The 22,106-nt window shown below is 38.3% G+C and overlaps 1 long non-coding RNA gene across 1 annotated transcript; it reads left to right on the plus strand.

The window, feature by feature from the left end:
- The first annotated feature begins 10,858 nt into the window (after positions 1-10,858).
- On the plus strand, positions 10,859-14,515 carry LOC132629197 (uncharacterized). The gene is made up of 3 exons (XR_009578143.1): positions 10,859-11,836; positions 12,863-12,913; positions 13,990-14,515. It is a non-coding gene; the product is annotated as an uncharacterized LOC132629197 (long non-coding RNA).
- Positions 14,516-22,106: the final 7,591 nt, after the last annotated feature.

The following is a 22,106-nucleotide window of genomic DNA, read 5'->3' on the forward strand; positions in this document are numbered from 1 at the left end:
ACAGGGCTAACCAAGCAATATATAAACATATGCGGACCGGCCGCCTCGGCGTATAGGATCGCCCAAACAACATATGCGGACCGGCCGCCTCGGCGTATAGGATCGCCCAAACGACATGTACATACATCCATACAGAAAGACCCTAACCCACAAACATGTCCACAGACCTCTAAACAGACCGACAGAATCACATGACGGGACAGGGCCCTGCCGTACCCATGAACGAATATATACAAATGTACTAACAAATATATACCAAAAGTATAGGCTCCGGAATGAGAGGAGCACTCCAAATAGCAGAAGGGGTGTCCTAAACAGGTGGATCACCAAACTATGCGTCTGTACCTGCGGGCATGAAACGCAGCCCCCCGAAGAAAGGGGGTCAGTACGAAATATGTACTGAGTATGCAAAGCAGAAAATACAGAAAACAAATCTGAGGCATAACGAAGTAGAAGTACAGAACATAAGTATAAATCCAACATATCAAAATTTGTTTACTTTAAAAAAAAATATGTAAGTCATGCGTAGGGTACAGAAGAATATGGTCGCCCGCCCGTCGATGGCGCCATAACACAGCATAACACCAGAATGTTTCAAATCTCCGTATCCCCGTCACATATCACAACATAACGCCATACACAGCATAACACCAAATATATGTGGAACCCGACCCTCTTTTGCGAGTAGCTCGGTGAACCATAAACACAGCATAACTCCGGAGCATATCAAAGTGCGCACGATAACAGAACCGGCCCGGGAACCGGCGAAAGATATAACAGAACGCACGAGCAGAGTCATGAGTAACCATATGCATAAAATCATTATCATAGACTCAAATATAAGTAAATGACCATACTTGAAATTCGAAATGATAATCATACCAAATTCCTTCAAAAGTTGTCCGAATTACATAAAGGAAAGTCGCGGGACCCTCGGACGGGTATTGACCCGAATCGGGCCCGCCTATGAAAAATATACTCATCATATTCCATATAAGCTCCTACAAAAATATGGAAGTAATCCGAGCCTTGCCGTGAAAGATATGACGTTTATAGTTCGAAATTCTTTAAAACACCTTTTTATGCAAAGTTTGGAATTCAATTATTTCAAAGGCATAATGGTTCGTATTTCATCAAATCATACATAAGAGTGCCAAGGAATATATAAGGATCATAACATGCTCGGATTTCGGATTTGGAATTTCCTTAAGGCTCTAATCTAGCCTTTGTAAAACTAAGACATGCCAAAAAGAAAGGAGGTTGCTTTACATACCTTGTACGCACTCCAAGCTAGCCAATCTAACGCTAATCCAAATCTACGACTCGAGCTCCCCAAGGTCTACAAATATGCCCATGAATATCCAATGTTAGCCATAGGCACTTAAGTAATTATTCATTCCAAACTAACTCTCAATTCTACAGAAAATTCGGCAGCATTTCCCTTGTAAATAGGCCATCCCGAGAATTTAACTCGCTCAAAATCAACAACAACAACCACAATAACCAACCTAGTATCATCAATAATCAATCCGAAAGGCAAAACAACATTAGTAGCTCTCTTTTACACCATTCGACAACTTTCCAATTATTCAATTTAATGGCTTACTTTAAAGCCACAATATCGTTCGTACATTCGATTATTAACCCAAACCCATACCAACAACATTCTAAACAATTCACATAATATTTCCAACAATCCACAATTTTTTTCTATGTTGGCCGAAAACAGCCCCCCACACGGCTTCAACACAACTACGACAACTTCATGATTTTTATCCATTTATCCACACCACAACACATTCAATTTACTCCCAATACATGTACAAGAAGATTAAGCATGATTCCATCTAAACCTATCACCCACGGCTCACTTCAACTTCAACAACAACAATCCAATACCAACATGCAAAAAATTATATACATTCATTCATCATCTATACATGTTCATAATGTATCCAAACTCATTCTAAATGTAAAAGAAATAACCAATTCTTACCTTGAATACTTGGCTCCAATTTGTGTCTTAAATTCTTATACTTATTCTTGCTTCTCCACCTCCCTCTCCTTGTCTTCTCCTTAGAATTATATTAAATCACAAAACTGATTTTTTTTTTCTCCAATCTGGCCGTGACCTCCTTCTCTTTCAACTCTTCTTTTTCTTGGTTTGTTTAGTTCTTGAAAGCTGATTTTTCAACAAATGGAGTTGGAAAGTGTCATTTGCACTATGCCTTATTTTATATAATATTCCCCATATTGCTACACGTATTCCCTCTTTTGATGACTCACTTTTGCACCTTGTTTCTTTAATTTCCAGATTTTGATGCTTTCATTATATATATTTTTTTTATATTCAGGTGGGGCCCACACGACCCCTTAGGCTTAATTAATGAAGTGATTAAATTTTAATCCCACTTAATAATCTAATCATAGTTAATTTACCCCTAATCTCCAATAATATCTTTATACCAATAAAATTTATAAACAATTTATGTTTTAATTAAAATTGAGAATTAAAGATTTCTATTTCGTGTCCGAAAATAATTCCGCCTTTAACTTGATTCGACTTGCTTGCGAATAATTTGACATATAAATATACGGGGTATAACATTCTCCCCCCTTTAGAACATTCGTCCTCGAATGTTGGATTAAGGCTACGGATCTTACTCAAATTCGGGGGAGTTTCCCTTTGAGTAGCATATATCAATTTCTTACCAATCAATGTAACGAATTTAGAAATTCAAATCACCTGTAAACACACCTGGTGGCGCCTCCTGGTCCTGTCGGCTGGCCAACGCATATATGCGGTTCGAAGGACCGCTAGAACCTGAAACACCTCCACGGCCTCGACCACGACCCGCCGGTGCCGGCATACCCCGCCCTACAGGGCGCACAACTGAGGGAGTAGAAGATGAACCCGCGGCTGATCCCATCGGCTGAACTGTACTACCAGAACCACTTGCCATCGGACAATCACGCATCATATGGCCCTGACGGCCGCAAGTAAAACAGGCTCCCGTAGCTCGGTAGCACTCCCCTGGGTGAGATCTCCCACAATACGAACACCGAGGCATAGGTGGCCTCGCCTGGCTGGAACCTCGGCTCACCTGTGAACCTGGAGCCCTGAAGCTCTGGCCTGCTCCTGAGTATCTGGCACTATCAAATCCCTCTCCGGTAGACTGCGGGGGCGCACTCTGCGCTGGCTGAGAAGACTGTCTAACATACTGTTGAGGCTGCCCGCCTTGAGGCTCCCCAGAATACCCAGCGGACCTGGCCCTCTATGTCGGTCCTCCATACCCAGAGCATAAGCCTGTAGTCGGGAAATATCCATGTCTGTCTGCAATGCCACCGCCATACAGCCATCAATCAAGTAGCGGTCTAACCCCATCACGTATCTGTGCATCCGATCGGCCATATCTGCTACTATGGTAGGTGCGTACCGGGCCAGAGAATCAAACTCCATATTATACTCACGAACACTCCGACCCCTCTGCTGCAGATGTAAAAATCGGTCAACCCGCGCCCGCCGTAACTCTGGGGGCAAAAAGTGGCGGGTAAAAGCAGCCACGAACTCGTCCCAAGTAGCTGGGGAAGCACCCTCACCCCTAGATAGCTCCCAGGACTCATAACAGTGAGCAGCGACATCCCGTAGTCTATGCGAAGACAACTCAACAGACTCAGTCTCTGAAGCCCTGACCAAATCTAGTGAGCGCCGCATCCCCCGAATAAAGTCATGGGGGTCCTCGTCGGGCTTAGACCCGTAGAACTCTGGAGGGCCACATAATAGAAACTCTCGAACCCTCAGGCTGTCACGCCTATCGTCATCATCATCATCTCTCCGCCCGCGTCTGCGAGCCTGTCCCGCTACCAGAGTGGTCAATAACTGCACAGCCTCTCTCAGTGTCCTGTCCTCCGCCCCTGGCTGAGGAGCTGGAGGCGCGGGAGCTGAAGCCCCTGGAGCTAATGGTGAAGCTGCTCCAGACTCCTCTGACGATGAAGACGTAGCAGAGTCGGCTGGCCGGGACGTAATATCACGCATCATCTGAGCAAGGGTCCGAGTACCCTTCTGAGCCCGGCTGGTCTCTCCTACTACGCCCTTTTTCTTCTGGGCGGCCGTCGCCTTTTTCGGAGGCATCACTGAAAAAAAAAAAAACAACAACAGATCAAAACAGAATCATCCTAATAGCACAGTTCTATCGCACGATCTAAGATCAGAAGAAAAGACAACATCCTAAATGTCCTGTAGCCTCCTGTTTATAGATGTGGTGCACAACACACCGATAAACAAGACTCTACTAGACACGATCTGTGGACACTCCGAGGACAACCGCGCTCTGATACCACTTCTGTCACGACCCAATACCGTAGGCCGTGACTAGTGCCCGATCTGGGCACCCAAACACATCTATCAAATATTATCTCAAATTCTATCAACTCATTCTAGTATATGGCGGAAACCGACAAGGCTTTATTTCAAATTTAGGTAATTTCCAGAAAAATTTCGGCAGAGTTTCCTTTGTTTTACGGACTATCCAATATACCCTGCACGCAGAAAATACCAACAAAATCCACACAGGGCTAACCAAGCAATATATAAACATATGCGGACCGGCCGCCTCGGCGTATAGGATCGCCCAAACAACATATGCGGACCGGCCGCCTCGGCGTATGGGATCGCCCAAACGACATGTACATACATCCATACAGAAAGACCCTAACCCACAAACATGTCCACAGACCTCTAAACAGACCGACAGAATCACATGACGGGACAGGGCCCTGCCGTACCCATGAACGAATATATACAAATGTACTAACAAATATATACCAAAAGTATAGGCTCCGGAATGAGAGGAGCACTCCAAATAGCAGAAGGGGTGTCCTAAACAGGTGGATCACCAAATTGTGCGTCTGTACCTGCGGGCATGAAACGCAGCCCCCCGAAGAAAGGGGGTCAGTACGAAATATGTACTGAGTATGCAAAGCAGAAAATACAGAAAACAAATCTGAGGTATAACGAAGTAGAAGTACAGAACATAAGTATAAATCCAACATATCAAAATTTGTTTACTTTAAAAAAAAATATGTAAGTCATGCGTAGGGTACAGAAGAATATGGTCGCCCGCCCGTCGATGGCGCCATAACACAGCATAACACCAGAATGTTTCAAATCTCCGTATCCCCGTCACATATCACAACATAACGCCATACACAGCATAACACCAAATATATGTGGAACCCGACCCTCTTTTGCGAGTAGCTCGGTGAACCATAAACACAGCATAACTCCGGAGTATATCAAAGTGCGCACGATAACAGAACCGGCGAAAGATATAACAGAACGCACGAGCAGAGTCATGAGTAACCATATGCATAAAATCATTATCATAGACTCAAATATAAGTAAATGACCATACTTGAAATTCGAAATGATAATCATACCAAATTCCTTCAAAAGTTGTCCGAATTACATAAAGGAAAGTCGCGGGACCCTCGGACGGGTATTGACCCGAATCGGGCCCGCCTATGAAAAATATACTCATCATATTCCATATAAGCTCCTACAAAAATATGGAAGTAATCCGAGCCTTGCCGTGAAAGATATGACGTTTATAGTTCGAAATTCTTTAAAACACCTTTTTATGCAAAGTTTGGAATTCAATTATTTCAAAGGCATAATGGTTCGTATTTCATCAAATCATACATAAGAGTGCCAAGGAATATATAAGGATCATAACATGCTCGGATTTCGGATTTGGAATTTCCTTAAGGCTCTAATCTAGCCTTTGTAAAACTAAGACATGCCAAAAAGAAAGGAGGTTGCTTTACATACCTTGTACGCACTCCAAGCTAGCCAATCTAACGCTAATCCAAATCTACGACTCGGGCTCCCCAAGGTCTACAAATATGCCCATGAATATCCAATGTTAGCCATAGGCACTTAAGTAATTATTCATTCCAAACTAACTCTCAATTCTACAGAAAATTCGGCAGCATTTCCCTTGTAAATAGGCCATCCCGAGAATTTAACTCGCTCAAAATCAACAACAACAACCACAATAACCAACCTAGTATCATCAATAATCAATCCGAAAGTGTTACATCCCGTATTTTTGAACGTCGGATTAATTGTAAGTTGAGGTGGGGCCCACACGTCAAGATTTTTTTTTGGGACATGTGACAAATTATATGAATCACATATGTGAAGTTAAACACAACTCAGGAAGGACCCTTGGGCCAAATCAAAGTGGAAGTCCTCCAAACGAATATTTTTAAGAAAACGTTTTCGGGTGACCTGACTTTGGGGGGCCAAAACGGTATTATATGTTTGGAATTTGGAAAAATACCAAGAAGTAAAAGTTGTAGATAATTGAATTATCTTTCCATCCATAGGTCGTGGGTTCCCAGGTGACGTCGGTACAAGGAGATATGAACGTTTTAAGGCAGAAAGGTCAGTGGGCTAGGCCCAATCCGAGCCCAACCGGGTTAGGCCCATTACCCATGTCCTTATAAGTGCCAATTTCGGCCTTCTTCATCATTTTAACACCAGGAACAACCAGAAAATTCTGGAAAAAGAGAGAGGAGCTTTGGAGAGAAAAAAAAACAATTTTGACCAAAATCCGAGCCCCGAATCCCGAAGCCCATGAAGGGAAAAGTGTTGTACGCTACGTTGTCTTCAATTTGAGCTAAAAATCAACCAAAAAGGAGAGTGATGACGTGGTGGCTGCCTACTTAAGGTAATATGTAGGTTCTTTTTCATTGCTAACAAGTTTATTTAAAGTTTTAACGGATTAGAACGGGAAAAATAGCGATATAAATTCGTCAGTTGGTATTGTGAATTATGGAATGAGATTTGAAGAGAATTTTGGATGAAAATAAATGTAGTTAACTTGTAGAATGTGGAGGATGTTGCTATTGATGTTGTTAGTATTAATTTCGACTTCATTACGGAAATAAAAATTATGAAATAGCTATATGTGAATTGTTATGTTGGTTGGTGAATTTAGAAGGATGCTAGTCCATATTAGCATGGAAATTGGTTATAGGAAATTATGTGATTTTAATGTAGTTTTTATGAAATTATGGAAGTTGAATGAAAATTGGATGAAATTGGAAAGAAGCCATGTTGGCCGTGTGGTATATGTTGTTGAGATAATGTTGGATTTATTTTGTTTAACATGTTAGTTGTGTTATTGTGATCTTCACAATGCAAAGGAAGATTATATGAGTGAAGTTGACATGAAAATGGAATGTAGAGAATTATGACACATTAATGTGATTTTATGATATTAAGATAATGAAGTTGTTAAAGTGTAGATTGTTGTTGGAGATGAATTAGTAAGTAGAAAATGTGTTGGAATGGTTTTGTTGCATATATAAGAATTTTGGATTGAATATGGAAGTTGATGGAATTGTTGAATATTGAATATATAGCTTGGAATACTTTTGGTTTATGTTTGAATGGTCTTATATTAGTATGTGAATATGAAAATATTGATATCGGGTTGTAAGTGCAAAGTTGGATTTGGAATTGTCGCATTATTTGGAAAATAAGACTATTTACGCTAGAATGCGTTCCTAGTCGATTATTGATGTTGTATATATTGTTGTTGGTATGGTTGTTGTTGTTTTAGCCGAGTTTTAACCTCGGGGATGATATATATATAGGGGAGATGCTGCTCAAATTTTTATAGACAAGAATTGGTTAAGGTTGAAATTTTAAGTCTTATGAATAGTAAATTGGTAAATGTGACCATTTGTAGGTTTTGGACGAAACGGGGTTTGAGTTTTGGCAAGCGTAAAGGGCAAGAAAGGTATGTAAAGCTATCCCGATTCTTCTCTTGGCATGTCCTAGATGTACTAGGCTTGGATTTACGCCTCGGGGAATATTCTGTCCATCGGAATCCGCGTTTGAAATCGTCGCTTTTTCATTCAATAGAATTGAATTCCTTAAGTATGCTTTGATGAAAAATTATGAATTTTTTTTCCAAATTGCTTACGAAGTTATGGAATGTCCTAGAACCTTTGTAGGTGACCCCATAAGCTTAAAAATATGTAATTTGAGCCCACCGCTTCATTGGTTCCGAGGTGGGCCCACTATTTCCAATTTTACCCTTTATGTGTCTATGACTTGTCTTCGAGCGTTTTCGTTAGAGATACTCTAACTACTCCTTTATCTACTAAATAAAAATTATTTTAAATATTTCATTAAGTCTTATAAATTGTTTTGAATCTTGAAAACGATCTCGGATAGATTATGCCTCTGTAACCCGTTATGACATCTAAATTTACTTACTATGTTTCCGTCCGATTTCATTGATTTGATTTGACATTCGATATGCCTCATTGAGTCTCTGGAAATATATATATGGTATTTTTAGTGCATTTAGTTTCTCACTACTCCGTTCGTGGATGCCTCAATGTTTCCCCCACTGAGCCCGGGCCAGGATATGTTGTCAAGCGTGATCCTTTGCATTGTTCGCCGTGCCTCGATGTGAGGGGGCAGGTATATGCGTACATGGGTTTGTGGAGTATGCTGTGCCATGTACGCTTGTTCTGATATGATTTGCTATGGCCATCTGATATGACATATTATGTTACGGGGTTATGCCCCTGTTCTGATTCTTCTGTGTTGTGGCACCAGCGTCGGGAGGGTGGCCACGTTCTGTCTGCCGAGTCCCTTGGCAGGGGCCGGATTTGATGTGACGTATGTTTCTGTACACACTCTGCATGTTTTGAAAATATATATCTGATACTTTGGGTTTTCTATTTACTTTCTGTACGTTCTGTACCAGTTATGATTTTGTTTCTGTAATTCAGGCTTTGCATATTCAGTACATATTTCGTACTGACCCCCTTTCTTCGGGGGCTGCGTTTTCATGCCGTGCAGGTACCGACGACAGGTTTGCTGATCCGTCCGCTTAGGATCTTATTCTCCTATTTTGGAGCGCTCTCTTATCCAGAGCCCATCTTTTGGTATAGTCTGTCACTACTGTATATATATATTCTCGTTCATGGGTACAGCGGGGCCCTGTCCCGTCATATGATTATGTCGGTCTGTTTAGAGGTCTGTGGACATGTTTGTGGGTTAGGGTCTTTCTGTATGGATGTATGTACATGTCGTTTGGGCGATCCCATACGCCGAGGCGGCCGGTCCGCGTATGTTTATATATTGCTTGGTTAGCCCTGTGTGGCTTTTGTTGGTATTTTCTGCGTGCAGGGTATATTGGATAGTCCGTAAAACAAAGGAAACTCTGTCGAAATTTTTCTGGAAATTACCTAAATTTGAAATAAAGCCTTGTCGGCTTCCGCCATATACTAGAATGAGTTGATAGAATTTGAGATAATATTTGATAGATGGGTTCGGGTGCCCAGATCGGGCACTAGTCACGGCCGACGGGGTTGGGTCGTGACAAAAGTGGTATCAAAGCGGTTTGGTTCTCGGAATGTCTACAGACCGTGTCTAGTAGAGTCTTGTTTATCTGTGTGTTGTGCACCACATCTATAAACAGGAAGCTACAGGACATTTAGGGTGTTTCTTTTTTTCGAAATCTTAGATCGTGCGATAGAGCTGTGCTATTAGGATGATTCTGTCCTGATCCGTTGTTGTTTTTCTTTCAGTGATGCCTCCGAAAAAGGCGACGGCTGCCCAGAAGAAAAAGGGCGTGGTAGGAGAGACCAGCCGGGCTCAGAAGGGTACTCGGACCCTTGCTCAGATGATGCGTGATATTGCGTCCCGGCCAGCAGACTCTGCTACGTCTTCATCATCAGAGGAGTCTGGGGCAGCTCCACCAGTAGCTCCAGAGGTTCCAGTACCTGAGCCTCCAGCTCCACAGCCAGGGGCTGAGGATCGGGCTATGAGAGATGCGGTCCAATTGTTGACCAGACTGGTAGCAGGGCAGGTTCATAGGCACGGACTTGGGGATGGTCGTGCAGACAGACGTGACAGTTCGAGAGCTCGTGAGTTCCTGACCTGTAATCCTCCAGAGTTCTTCGGGACAAAGCCCGAGGAGGATCCTGAGGAGTTTATCAGGAAGATGCGGCGCACTTTGCATTTGATTAATGCTTCCGCGACAGAGTCAGTCACGTTAGCTTCGTACCGGTTGTATGATGTAGCGGCTAATTGGTACGAGTCATGGGAGTTATCCAGAGGTGACGGCGCTCCCCCAGCAGTTTGGGATGATTTTTCTCAGGCCTTTCTTAGCCATTTTCTGCCTCCGGAGTTACGGCGGGCCAGGGCTGACAGATTCTTATTGCTGAGACAGAGGGGCTGCAGTGTTCGAGAGTACAGTATGGAGTTCGACTCATTGGCCCGATATGCACCTGCTGTGGTAGCTACTATGGCTGACAGGATGCACAGGTATATTATGGGGCTGGACCGTTATTTTGTCGACAGTTGCTTGGTATTGGCCGCTCAGCCCGATATGGATATTGCCCGGATTCAGGCGCACGCTCAGGGCATGGAGGACCGGCACAGGGGTCATCAGCCCATTAGGAGTCAGGATCGGAGACAGCCCAAGAGGGCCAGATCATCTGGGTATTTTGAGGAATTTCGGAGTGGGCAGCCTCAGCAGCAGCAGCAGTCTAGCAGGCATTCTTCCCAGCCGGCACAGAGCACACCTCCGCAGTTCTCAGGCAGGAGATTTGATAGCCCAGGGTATTTAGGAGCAGGCCAGAGCTCCGGGGTTTCAGGTTCGCGGGTAGACAGGAGTTCCGGTCAGACGAGGCCACCCAGGCCTCAGTGTTCTTATTGTGGGAAATACCACCTTGGAGAGTGCTACCGTGCTACAGGTGCTTGTTATTCTTGTGGCCGTCAGGGCCATACTGTGAGAGAGTGTCCGTATAAGGGTAATTTGGGAGGTGCAGCGCAGCCTACCGGATTAGTCGCTGGGTCATCGTCTCCTTCGATAGCCATGCGCCCTGCGGGGCAGGGTACGTCGACATCAGCAAGCCGCGGCAGAGGTCGTGGCGGGGCTCCCAGTTCAAGCGGTCCTTCGAACCGCATCTATGCCTTGACTAGTCGACAGGACCCGGAGGCGCTACCAAACGCGGATACAGGTATACTAATGTCTTTTTCGAAATATAAGTGTATTAACAGATTTAGCCTCTACTATGTGATATATTTTCCCCAAAATGCTTACAAGACCCTATAAGATTAATTTAACATTCGAGGACGAATGTTCTAAAGGGGGGGAGGATGTTACATCCCGTATTTTTGAACGTCGGATTAATTGTAAGTTGAGGTGGGGCCCACACGTCAAGATTTTTTTTTGGGACATGTGACAAATTATATGAATCACATATGTGAAGTTAAACACAACTCAGGAAGGACCCTTGGGCCAAATCAAAGTGGAAGTCCTCCAAACGAATATTTTTAAGAAAACGTTTTCGGGTGACCTGACTTTGGGGGGCCAAAACGGTATTATATGTTTGGAATTTGGAAAAATACCAAGAAGTAAAAGTTGTAGATAATTGAATTATCTTTCCATCCATAGGTCGTGGGTTCCCAGGTGACGTCGGTACAAGGAGATATGAACGTTTTAAGGCAGAAAGGTCAGTGGGCTAGGCCCAATCCGAGCCCAACCGGGTTAGGCCCATTACCCATGTCCTTATAAGTGCCAATTTCGGCCTTCTTCATCATTTTAACACCAGGAACAACCAGAAAATTCTGGAAAAAGAGAGAGGAGCTTTGGAGAGAAAAAAAAACAATTTTGACCAAAATCCGAGCCCCGAATCCCGAAGCCCATGAAGGGAAAAGTGTTGTACGCTACGTTGTCTTCAATTTGAGCTAAAAATCAACCAAAGAGGAGAGTGATGACGTGGTGGCTGCCTACTTAAGGTAATATGTAGGTTCTTTTTCATTGCTAACAAGTTTATTTAAAGTTTTAACGGATTAGAACGGGAAAAATAGCGATATAAATTCGTCAGTTGGTATTGTGAATTATGGAATGAGATTTGAAGAGAATTTTGGATGAAAATAAATGTAGTTAACTTGTAGAATGTGGAGGATGTTGCTATTGATGTTGTTAGTATTAATTTCGACTTCATTACGGAAATAAAAATTATGAAATAGCTATATGTGAATTGTTATGTTGGTTGGTGAATTTAGAAGGATGCTAGTCCATATTAGCATGGAAATTGGTTATAGGAAATTATGTGATTTTAATGTAGTTTTTATGAAATTATGGAAGTTGAATGAAAATTGGATGAAATTGGAAAGAAGCCATGTTGGCCGTGTGGTATATGTTGTTGAGATAATGTTGGATTTATTTTGTTTAACATGTTAGTTGTGTTATTGTGATCTTCACAATGCAAAGGAAGATTATATGAGTGAAGTTGACATGAAAATGGAATGTAGAGAATTATGACACATTAATGTGATTTTATGATATTAAGATAATGAAGTTGTTAAAGTGTAGATTGTTGTTGGAGATGAATTAGTAAGTAGAAAATGTGTTGGAATGGTTTTGTTGCATATATAAGAATTTTGGATTGAATATGGAAGTTGATGGAATTGTTGAATATTGAATATATAGCTTGGAATACTTTTGGTTTATGTTTGAATGGTCTTATATTAGTATGTGAATATGAAAATATTGATATCGGGTTGTAAGTGCAAAGTTGGATTTGGAATTGTCGCATTATTTGGAAAATAAGACTATTTACGCTAGAATGCGTTCCTAGTCGATTATTGATGTTGTATATATTGTTGTTGGTATGGTTGTTGTTGTTTTAGCCGAGTTTTAACCTCGGGGATGATATATATATAGGGGAGATGCTGCTCAAATTTTTATAGACAAGAATTGGTTAAGGTTGAAATTTTAAGTCTTATGAATAGTAAATTGGTAAATGTGACCATTTGTAGGTTTTGGACGAAACGGGGTTTGAGTTTTGGCAAGCGTAAAGGGCAAGAAAGGTATGTAAAGCTATCCCGATTCTTCTCTTGGCATGTCCTAGATGTACTAGGCTTGGATTTACGCCTCGGGGAATATTCTGTCCATCGGAATCCGCGTTTGAAATCGTCGCTTTTTCATTCAATAGAATTGAATTCCTTAAGTATGCTTTGATGAAAAATTATGAATTTTTTTTCCAAATTGCTTACGAAGTTATGGAATGTCCTAGAACCTTTGTAGGTGACCCCATAAGCTTAAAAATATGTAATTTGAGCCCACCGCTTCATTGGTTCCGAGGTGGGCCCACTATTTCCAATTTTACCCTTTATGTGTCTATGACTTGTCTTCGAGCGTTTTCGTTAGAGATACTCTAACTACTCCTTTATCTACTAAATAAAAAATATTTTAAATATTTCATTAAGTCTTATAAATTGTTTTGAATCTTGAAAACGATCTCGGATAGATTATGCCTCTGTAACCCGTTATGACATCTAAATTTACTTACTATGTTTCCGTCCGATTTCATTGATTTGATTTGACATTCGATATGCCTCATTGAGTCTCTGGAAATATATATATGGTATTTTTAGTGCATTTAGTTTCTCACTACTCCGTTCGTGGATGCCTCAATGTTTCCCCCACTGAGCCCGGGCCAGGATATGTTGTCAAGCGTGATCCTTTGCATTGTTCGCCGTGCCTCGATGTGAGGGGGCAGGTATATGCGTACATGGGTTTGTGGAGTATGCTGTGCCATGTACGCTTGTTCTGATATGATTTGCTATGGCCATCTGATATGACATATTATGTTACGGGGTTATGCCCCTGTTCTGATTCTTCTGTGTTGTGGCACCAGCGTCGGGAGGGTGGCCACGTTCTGTCTGCCGAGTCCCTTGGCAGGGGCCGGATTTGATGTGACGTATGTTTCTGTACACACTCTGCATGTTTTGAAAATATATATCTGATACTTTGGGTTTTCTATTTACTTTCTGTACGTTCTGTACCAGTTATGATTTTGTTTCTGTAATTCAGGCTTTGCATATTCAGTACATATTTCGTACTGACCCCCTTTCTTCGGGGGCTGCGTTTTCATGCCGTGCAGGTACCGACGACAGGTTTGCTGATCCGTCCGCTTAGGATCTTATTCTCCTATTTTGGAGCGCTCTCTTATCCAGAGCCCATCTTTTGGTATAGTCTGTCACTACTGTATATATATATTCTCGTTCATGGGTACAGCGGGGCCCTGTCCCGTCATATGATTATGTCGGTCTGTTTAGAGGTCTGTGGACATGTTTGTGGGTTAGGGTCTTTCTGTATGGATGTATGTACATGTCGTTTGGGCGATCCCATACGCCGAGGCGGCCGGTCCGCGTATGTTTATATATTGCTTGGTTAGCCCTGTGTGGCTTTTGTTGGTATTTTCTGCGTGCAGGGTATATTGGATAGTCCGTAAAACAAAGGAAACTCTGTCGAAATTTTTCTGGAAATTACCTAAATTTGAAATAAAGCCTTGTCGGCTTCCGCCATATACTAGAATGAGTTGATAGAATTTGAGATAATATTTGATAGATGGGTTCGGGTGCCCAGATCGGGCACTAGTCACGGCCGACGGGGTTGGGTCGTGACAGAAAGGCAAAACAACATTAGTAGCTCTCTTTTACACCATTCGACAACTTTCCAATTATTCAATTTAATGGCTTACTTTAAAGCCACAATATCGTTCGTACATTCGATTATTAACCCAAACCCATACCAACAACATTCTAAACAATTCACATAATATTTCCAACAATCCACAATTTTTTTCTATGTTGGCCGAAAACAGCCCCCCACACGGCTTCAACACAACTACGACAACTTCATGATTTTTATCCATTTATCCACACCACAACACATTCAATTTACTCCCAATACATGTACAAGAAGATTAAGCATGATTCCATCTAAACCTATCACCCACGGCTCACTTCAACTTCAACAACAACAATCCAATACCAACATGCAAAAAATTATATACATTCATTCATCATCTATACATGTTCATAATGTATCCAAACTCATTCTAAATGTAAAAGAAATAACCAATTCTTACCTTGAATACTTGGCTCCAATTTGTGTCTTAAATTCTTATACTTATTCTTGCTTCTCCACCTCCCTCTCCTTGTCTTCTCCTTAGAATTATATTAAATCACAAAACTGATTTTTTTTTTCTCCAATCTGGCCGTGACCTCCTTCTCTTTCAACTCTTCTTTTTCTTGGTTTGTTTAGTTCTTGAAAGCTGATTTTTCAACAAATGGAGTTGGAAAGTGTCATTTGCACTATGCCTTATTTTATATAATATTCCCCATATTGCTACACGTATTCCCTCTTTTGATGACTCACTTTTGCACCTTGTTTCTTTAATTTCCAGATTTTGATGCTTTCATTATATATATTTTTTTTATATTCAGGTGGGGCCCACACGGCCCCTTAGGCTTAATTAATGAAGTGATTAAATTTTAATCCCACTTAATAATCTAATCATAGTTAATTTACCCCTAATCTCCAATAATATCTTTATACCAATAAAATTTATAAACAATTTATGTTTTAATTAAAATTGAGAATTAAAGATTTCTATTTCGTGTCCGAAAATAATTCCGCCTTTAACTTGATTCGACTTGATTGCGAATAATTTGACATATAAATATACGGGGTATAACACTTATAATACAAATTATTTACTTTTATCGGTAAATAGATCTTAGATTTAGATTGTTTTTAGAGTTAGCTAAACAAACATTAATTAAGAAAAAAAAACCAACAAGCCAATGAACAAGAGGATAAATAATTTGTTAAAAGATAATTATTAAAAAGTAAGAGAATAAATACTTTGTATAAGAATAAATGTTTTTCATAAATATCAAAAGATAAGAGAATACATACTTTGGTAACAATTTGTTAAAATATTCTTATGGTATTGTATTAGAAGATAAATTAATATTCCCTTCATTCACTTTTACTTGTCCAGAACTTTGCATATTCCTTAAGAAATAATAAACGAAATGCATAATTTATCACGATAGTCATATTAATTGATGTAAATTTTTAATGGACTTGAAAATGATTTGAAATGAGTAATTACTACTATGGGTAAATAGGAAAAAAAATTATCTTCTCTTAATATGCTAAAAGTGACAAAGTGAAAATGTATTTTTAGAATACTGGACAAGTAAAAGTGAACGGAAGAATATTATTAATATTTTAAAAGATGGAAACTTTTGCCTAGTTTTTGAAATGGATATAGTTGGACTCGTTAAGTAAATTCAAACGGCCTAACTTAGGGTTACTTAGCTTGCATGCGCACTAAAATAGTGAGTTATGTAATTTTATTTTATTTTATTTTTTATTTTTTAAGAAAATAAGGATAACGGATTTTAACGGGGAACGTTAACTCACTTTTATATAATGTATAAAAAAATTGCGTTAAAGGTACTTTCGTACCACTTTTTTTTCTTGAGGTATTTTGGTTCATTTCTTTCATTTGGGTTCCGGACTCTAAGATATAGACACCCCGGTGATCAACATATAATATAATGTAGCTTTTCTGATAGTCTGATTTGCCTTCGTTATGACAAACTTTTCATGTACTTTAACAACCAAGTTAATTGATTATAGGATATAATCTTTTTGTTCATAGAAAATTTGTTTCGTTAGGAATACTGAAGCAACGTGTAAATTACAAAAACTTGACTTTCTGCAACATGCATGTCGTGTCATCACATAAATATGCAATTCCAGCGTAAGATATACTTCAAAAAAGAGCATATTTATTCTCATAAAGAGGAAGACTTCGAAAATATTACAGTCTAGGCCCCACAAAATGGTGACTTGAACAGGCTCTCTGGTTCATTTTATGTGTCTTAATTTGATTGAACAAACAATTTAAATAAGCGGAAAAGACTTTTAAATTTTGTGATCTTACACCTTAAAAAAAAAGCATATTTATCCAAAGTCCTAAAGTGGAAGACTTTGAAAATATTACACTCTAGCTCCCACAAAATGGTTGACTTGAACATTAATTTCTCAGTTTCATTTTATTTGTCTTAAGTTGATTGAATAAGGAATTTAAGAAAATGGGAGAGACTTTTAAATTTTGTGATTTATACTTAAAAAAGAGCATATTTATCTAAAGTTCTAAGTGGAAGACTCCGAAAATATTATACTCTAGCCTCCACAAAATGGTTGGCTTGAACATTATTCTCTCTATTTCATTTTATGCGTCTTAATTTGATTGAATAAGAAATTTAAGAAAGTGGGAGAGGCTTTTAAATTTTGTGATCGTATACTTACAAAAAGAGCATATTTATCCAAAGTTCTGAGTGAAATTCTTTGAAAATATTATACTCTAGCCCCCACAAAATGGTTGACTTGAACACTATTCTCTCTATTTCATTTTATGCGTCTTAATTTGATTGAATAAAGAATTTAAAAAAGTGGGAAAGGCTTTTTAAATTCTGTGATCGTATACTTACAAAAAGAGTAACTTTATCCGAATTTCTAAGGTGAAAGACTTTGAAAATATTACACTCTAGGCCCCACAAAATGGTTGACTTGAACATTGTTCTCTGATTATGTGTGTATACGTTTGGCAGAATAAGGAATTTAAGAAAGTGAGAGGGGCTTTTATATTTTGTTATGTTAAATTTAAAATGTTTAATGTATCAAAATATTAATTGAATTCTATACTTTTAAACCTACCATGTAGGATATTGAAATTAAATAATTACTAAATATCACTTAAAAAAGAGAGGATAATTTGCGAAAGTTGAAAGTTGCAATTTGCGGGGCTTTTAGCCTCCTCAAGCAATTAGTGGAGGCTAAAACCTCCGCGAATTACAACTTTCAACCTCCGCAAATTACCCTTTTTTTTTATAGTATATAAAGTGACATTCGTTTTTAAACAAACTAAAAATAAAAGAAGTAAGACACATAATAAACTAAGTAGGCGTTTGGCCATACAATTTGGAGTTCAAATATAAAATTTTGATTCGAAATCAGTGTTTGTTTATGAAATTTGAACAAAACTTTCACTTCAATATTTGGCAACATTATTCACATGAAATGAGTTCTTTACATGCATGTTTTTTTATATTAGTAGAAACAATCTCATATATATTAGGGTAAAACATATATGTACATGATGTTAATATCAAATCAATGTAATTAACCGGAGTTAAGTAATAAATGAGGCCCAAATGCATATTAATTAATTATAATTAGGTGATAAAAAAATATGTGAATACAAATGTCATACTAACATCAATTTAGTATAAATATCGGATGTATTTTTTACCTAATACATCTCCAAAGCAGATTTCAATACAAACTGTCAACAACTCTATAAAACAACTTATCTGTCAAATAATTAGCCTAATTTTCCTTTAATTCCCGTCACCTTCATTGGGAGTCTAATAAACAATATCATATTAAACAAGTTTTACATTTTTTTAATAATAATTAAGTGTTAAAATTGAAAGAGAGAATAGGAAGATGAATTCCTATTATATGGCGTCACTTAGAAATCAAGTTTGCATTGACTATGTCAAATCATAATTTTATGTAAATAAAAGTGGTACCTTCTTAAAGTTAAAATTTTAAATGAATGATATACATATTCAATATGGTATTAAAGCAAATGTAAGTGTTGAAGTTGTATTACAAAAAGAAATTAAGGCGTGTTAGAGACATAATTAATTGAAAAATATCCATACTAATCTATTGAACATTTAGATAAGAAAATGGCGATTTATGTAACAGTCGACCTTAATTCCTACCAAAATGCCTTCTAATTGGTCGAAGAGTTTTTAACTAGTAAGAAGACGTAAGAAACTTTTAGTCACACAAAAAAATAATTGTCAATATTATTTCTTCAAGAACTGGAATATTAAAGTGTTGAAAAAAAAAAGTTACGCGAAAGCATAAATAATTAGATTATTATTCTTTTCGAAAAAACTTGAAACTTTATAAGGATAAATATAAAAAATTTATTCAAAAGGTAAAAAGATTATAGGGTAAAAAATCATATTTTGAATGACTGCTGCAAAACTTCTTGTTTTCTTACACTTTCTAATGGAATGTTTTCATATTTTCAAACAGAATGTTTCCTAATAACGGAGAAGTTAGCTCATTACACATCGTACCAATATAACTAAATATCGTTATCCAACTTTTCATATTACGTCTACTCACTTAATATACAATAGTAAAGTCATTTGAATAAACTAATTGTTCTTCACTTTGAGTTTATAATTTTCCCCTTCAAATTTATCATTACTTATTATATTGTAATTCTCATATTACCTATACCGTAAAAAGTATATATTAATTGACACGGAAAGCACGTGTCCATGAAACTAATGTAAATAAAAGTGGTACCTTCTTAAAGTTAAAATTTTAAATGAATGATATACATATTTAACATAGTATTAAAGCAGAAATAAGTGTTGAAGACTTGAAGTTGTATTACAAAAAGAGATTTACCTTTCAATGTCTTTCATTGCTGTTACTGTATTTTTAAATCTATCTTTTGAAACATTCACACAAACAATCTTTCCAACAAAATTACTTCTTTCCATCTTGTTGACTTCTCTGTCACAAACTTATTAATATAATCACCTTGATCATTTCCAGTTTCATTCATTCATCAAACTTTACTTCTTTTTTGTTCCTTCATTTTCTTCCCATTTCTCTCTGCCTCATCACTCTGTTTCTAAAACTTTGACAACAGCTAATCATAAGTTTGCCCCGACGATCTCTCGTTGCGACTCAAAGTTCAGCGAATTCTAAACGCTCGGTGTTCAGAGGATCGAACTTTGTGAGTTTCCTTTTCTTTTCATTGCTGGTTCGAATCTGGAGGCTGGATATTATTTTTTTGATGAGCTCTCTAATCAATTTGAAGCTTCTTACTTCCTTGCGGATATTAAAGAATACAAATATAGAATGCACTCTTTGCAGGGAAAAAAGGGTTCTCTTGATAAACACTATTTTGTAATCTGGAAAACATAGGAACTAACTTCTTAGAATATATTAATTGACATGAGATGCACATGCAATGCATGTGTCTAGAAACTAGTGTAAATAAAAATGGTACCTTCTTTAATTTAAATTTTTAAATGAATGATATGCATAGTTAATATGGTATTAAAGGAGATATAAGTCTTGAAGCTGTATTACAAAAAGATATTTATCTTTGTTTGAACCACGAGAAAAACATTTGCTTACACGTGAAAGGCTTGTTAGAGACATAATTTATTGAAAAATATCCATACTAGTATATTGAACGTTTAGATAAGACGGACGGCAATTTATGTATTAGTCGGCCTTAGTTCCTACCAGAATGAATTCTTAATGGAAGAGCTCCTTTTTGACTAGTAAGGAGGCATAAGAAATTTTTATAGTCATACAAATATTATGTCATGTTTGAAGACACAAGTTTCAAAAGTTTTATCATCATGCAAGATATTATGACATGTTTAAAATCACAAATGTAAAAATACTCATTTTTAAATTTCATCTCGAGTCAAATTGTGTCATTTTATTAATTAAAATGAAAGGAGGATCGCTTTTCTTCTCTTTTTATTGTTGTTTTGGGCAAGAAGTAATATAGTAGAATAAAATTTCACATTCGAACCCAAGTGAATTTTGGGTGGATTATTGATCTGCATATTTATTAAAGCGGATCATTCTAACCAATTTAATTAAATCCAACTCGTTTATTTGACAATTTTCTGTTAAAACAGGTGTGTCCTTTCAAAGTCTTTCATAGCTGTTACTATCTTTTTAAGTCTAACCTTTGATAAAATTCACACAAATAATCTTTCCAACAAACCCCTTTCATTCCCTCTTGTTGACTTCAATGTCACCAACTGATTAATGATAACGTCCAAATACACTCCTCAAAGAGAAAGTGTACACGGTCGTATGCAATATATTTACCCAACTATGAGTCGGGGTCGATCCCACAGGGAACAATATGCTAGGCGATTAAGAAAGTAAGGAACTTTCACCAACTACGCTAAAGCCAAACGATGGATAATATTTAGGTTTTTGAGAAATATTATAACTAATGCGGAAATGTAAACTAACCTAGAAAGCGAGTAAAATGATCAATGGCCACAAGTTTGGATACAAAGGAAATTACACTCAAGTAACGATCCAATGTATTTCACGATTTTACAACTAAGAACGGGTTTGTGTCAATAGATAATGATATCTAAAATCTCATTGAAAGTCTTCCAACCAAATCAATGAATTTCACTCTAAGCTTTTCCAAGCCTTAGAGTGTGATATTAGGCACAATCAATCTAACCTCAAGTAACTATCCTCTTCTGAGCTCAAGTTATTAGATGAGTTTAATGACCCAAATTCTTGTTAATTAATCTTTCCCAACCTAGATTTCCTTTTCCAAGCTCAATCTAAGTAAATGGGTGAGTCCTAGGGTTAGCTAATCCCTTTGGAAACATTCAAGAACGAGATTAATTAAATCAACAAAGACCCACTTCAATAGCAATAAGAACCATTCAATACATAAGCACAGCAAGAGTTTCAAACCAAACTTTAATCAAGAATACTTACATAAACTAGATTCAAGTTATGGAATAGAAAGCTACACACTTAGATATACAATACAAAGCAAGGAATTGAAGAAATGAATTAAAGGCTTAAGAAATACTCAACCAAATCTTCAAATCTTCAACCCCAAAGTGTGGTGTAAATACTAGTCTCCAAACTTGATGAAAAACTGCCAAAGATGAACTGAAAATTTGCCCTAGTTTTCTATTTATATGAACTGGAATGGAAGAAATCGGCGAATCCCAGGTTCTGGTCGAAAACGCTCATAATTCCTTCAGTGCGATCGCGCCACGAGACAGCGCGATCGCGTTCATGACGTCAGCGTCCCCTGTCCCTCAATCGCGATCGCGGTTTGAGTCGACGCGATCGCGTGTCATTTAAATAGCGCGTGGGCGCGGTCGCGTGAAGTCTCGGCGCGGTCGCGTGGAATTAATTTCGTGCTATGGCGCGATCGCGTGAGTACACGGCGCGATCGCGCAGAGTAATTTTCCGCGAAATTTTCCAGAACTTCCAGTTATCCCCAGTTTTGCAACTTTTTTGCTTGTTTTCCACACTTAGGCTCTAGGGACCTCATATAACCTGAAACATGACAAAAACCACGTAAAA

This window comes from Lycium barbarum, chromosome 2, assembly GCF_019175385.1.
Source record: "Lycium barbarum isolate Lr01 chromosome 2, ASM1917538v2, whole genome shotgun sequence".
Taxonomy (NCBI): Eukaryota; Viridiplantae; Streptophyta; class Magnoliopsida; order Solanales; family Solanaceae; genus Lycium; species Lycium barbarum.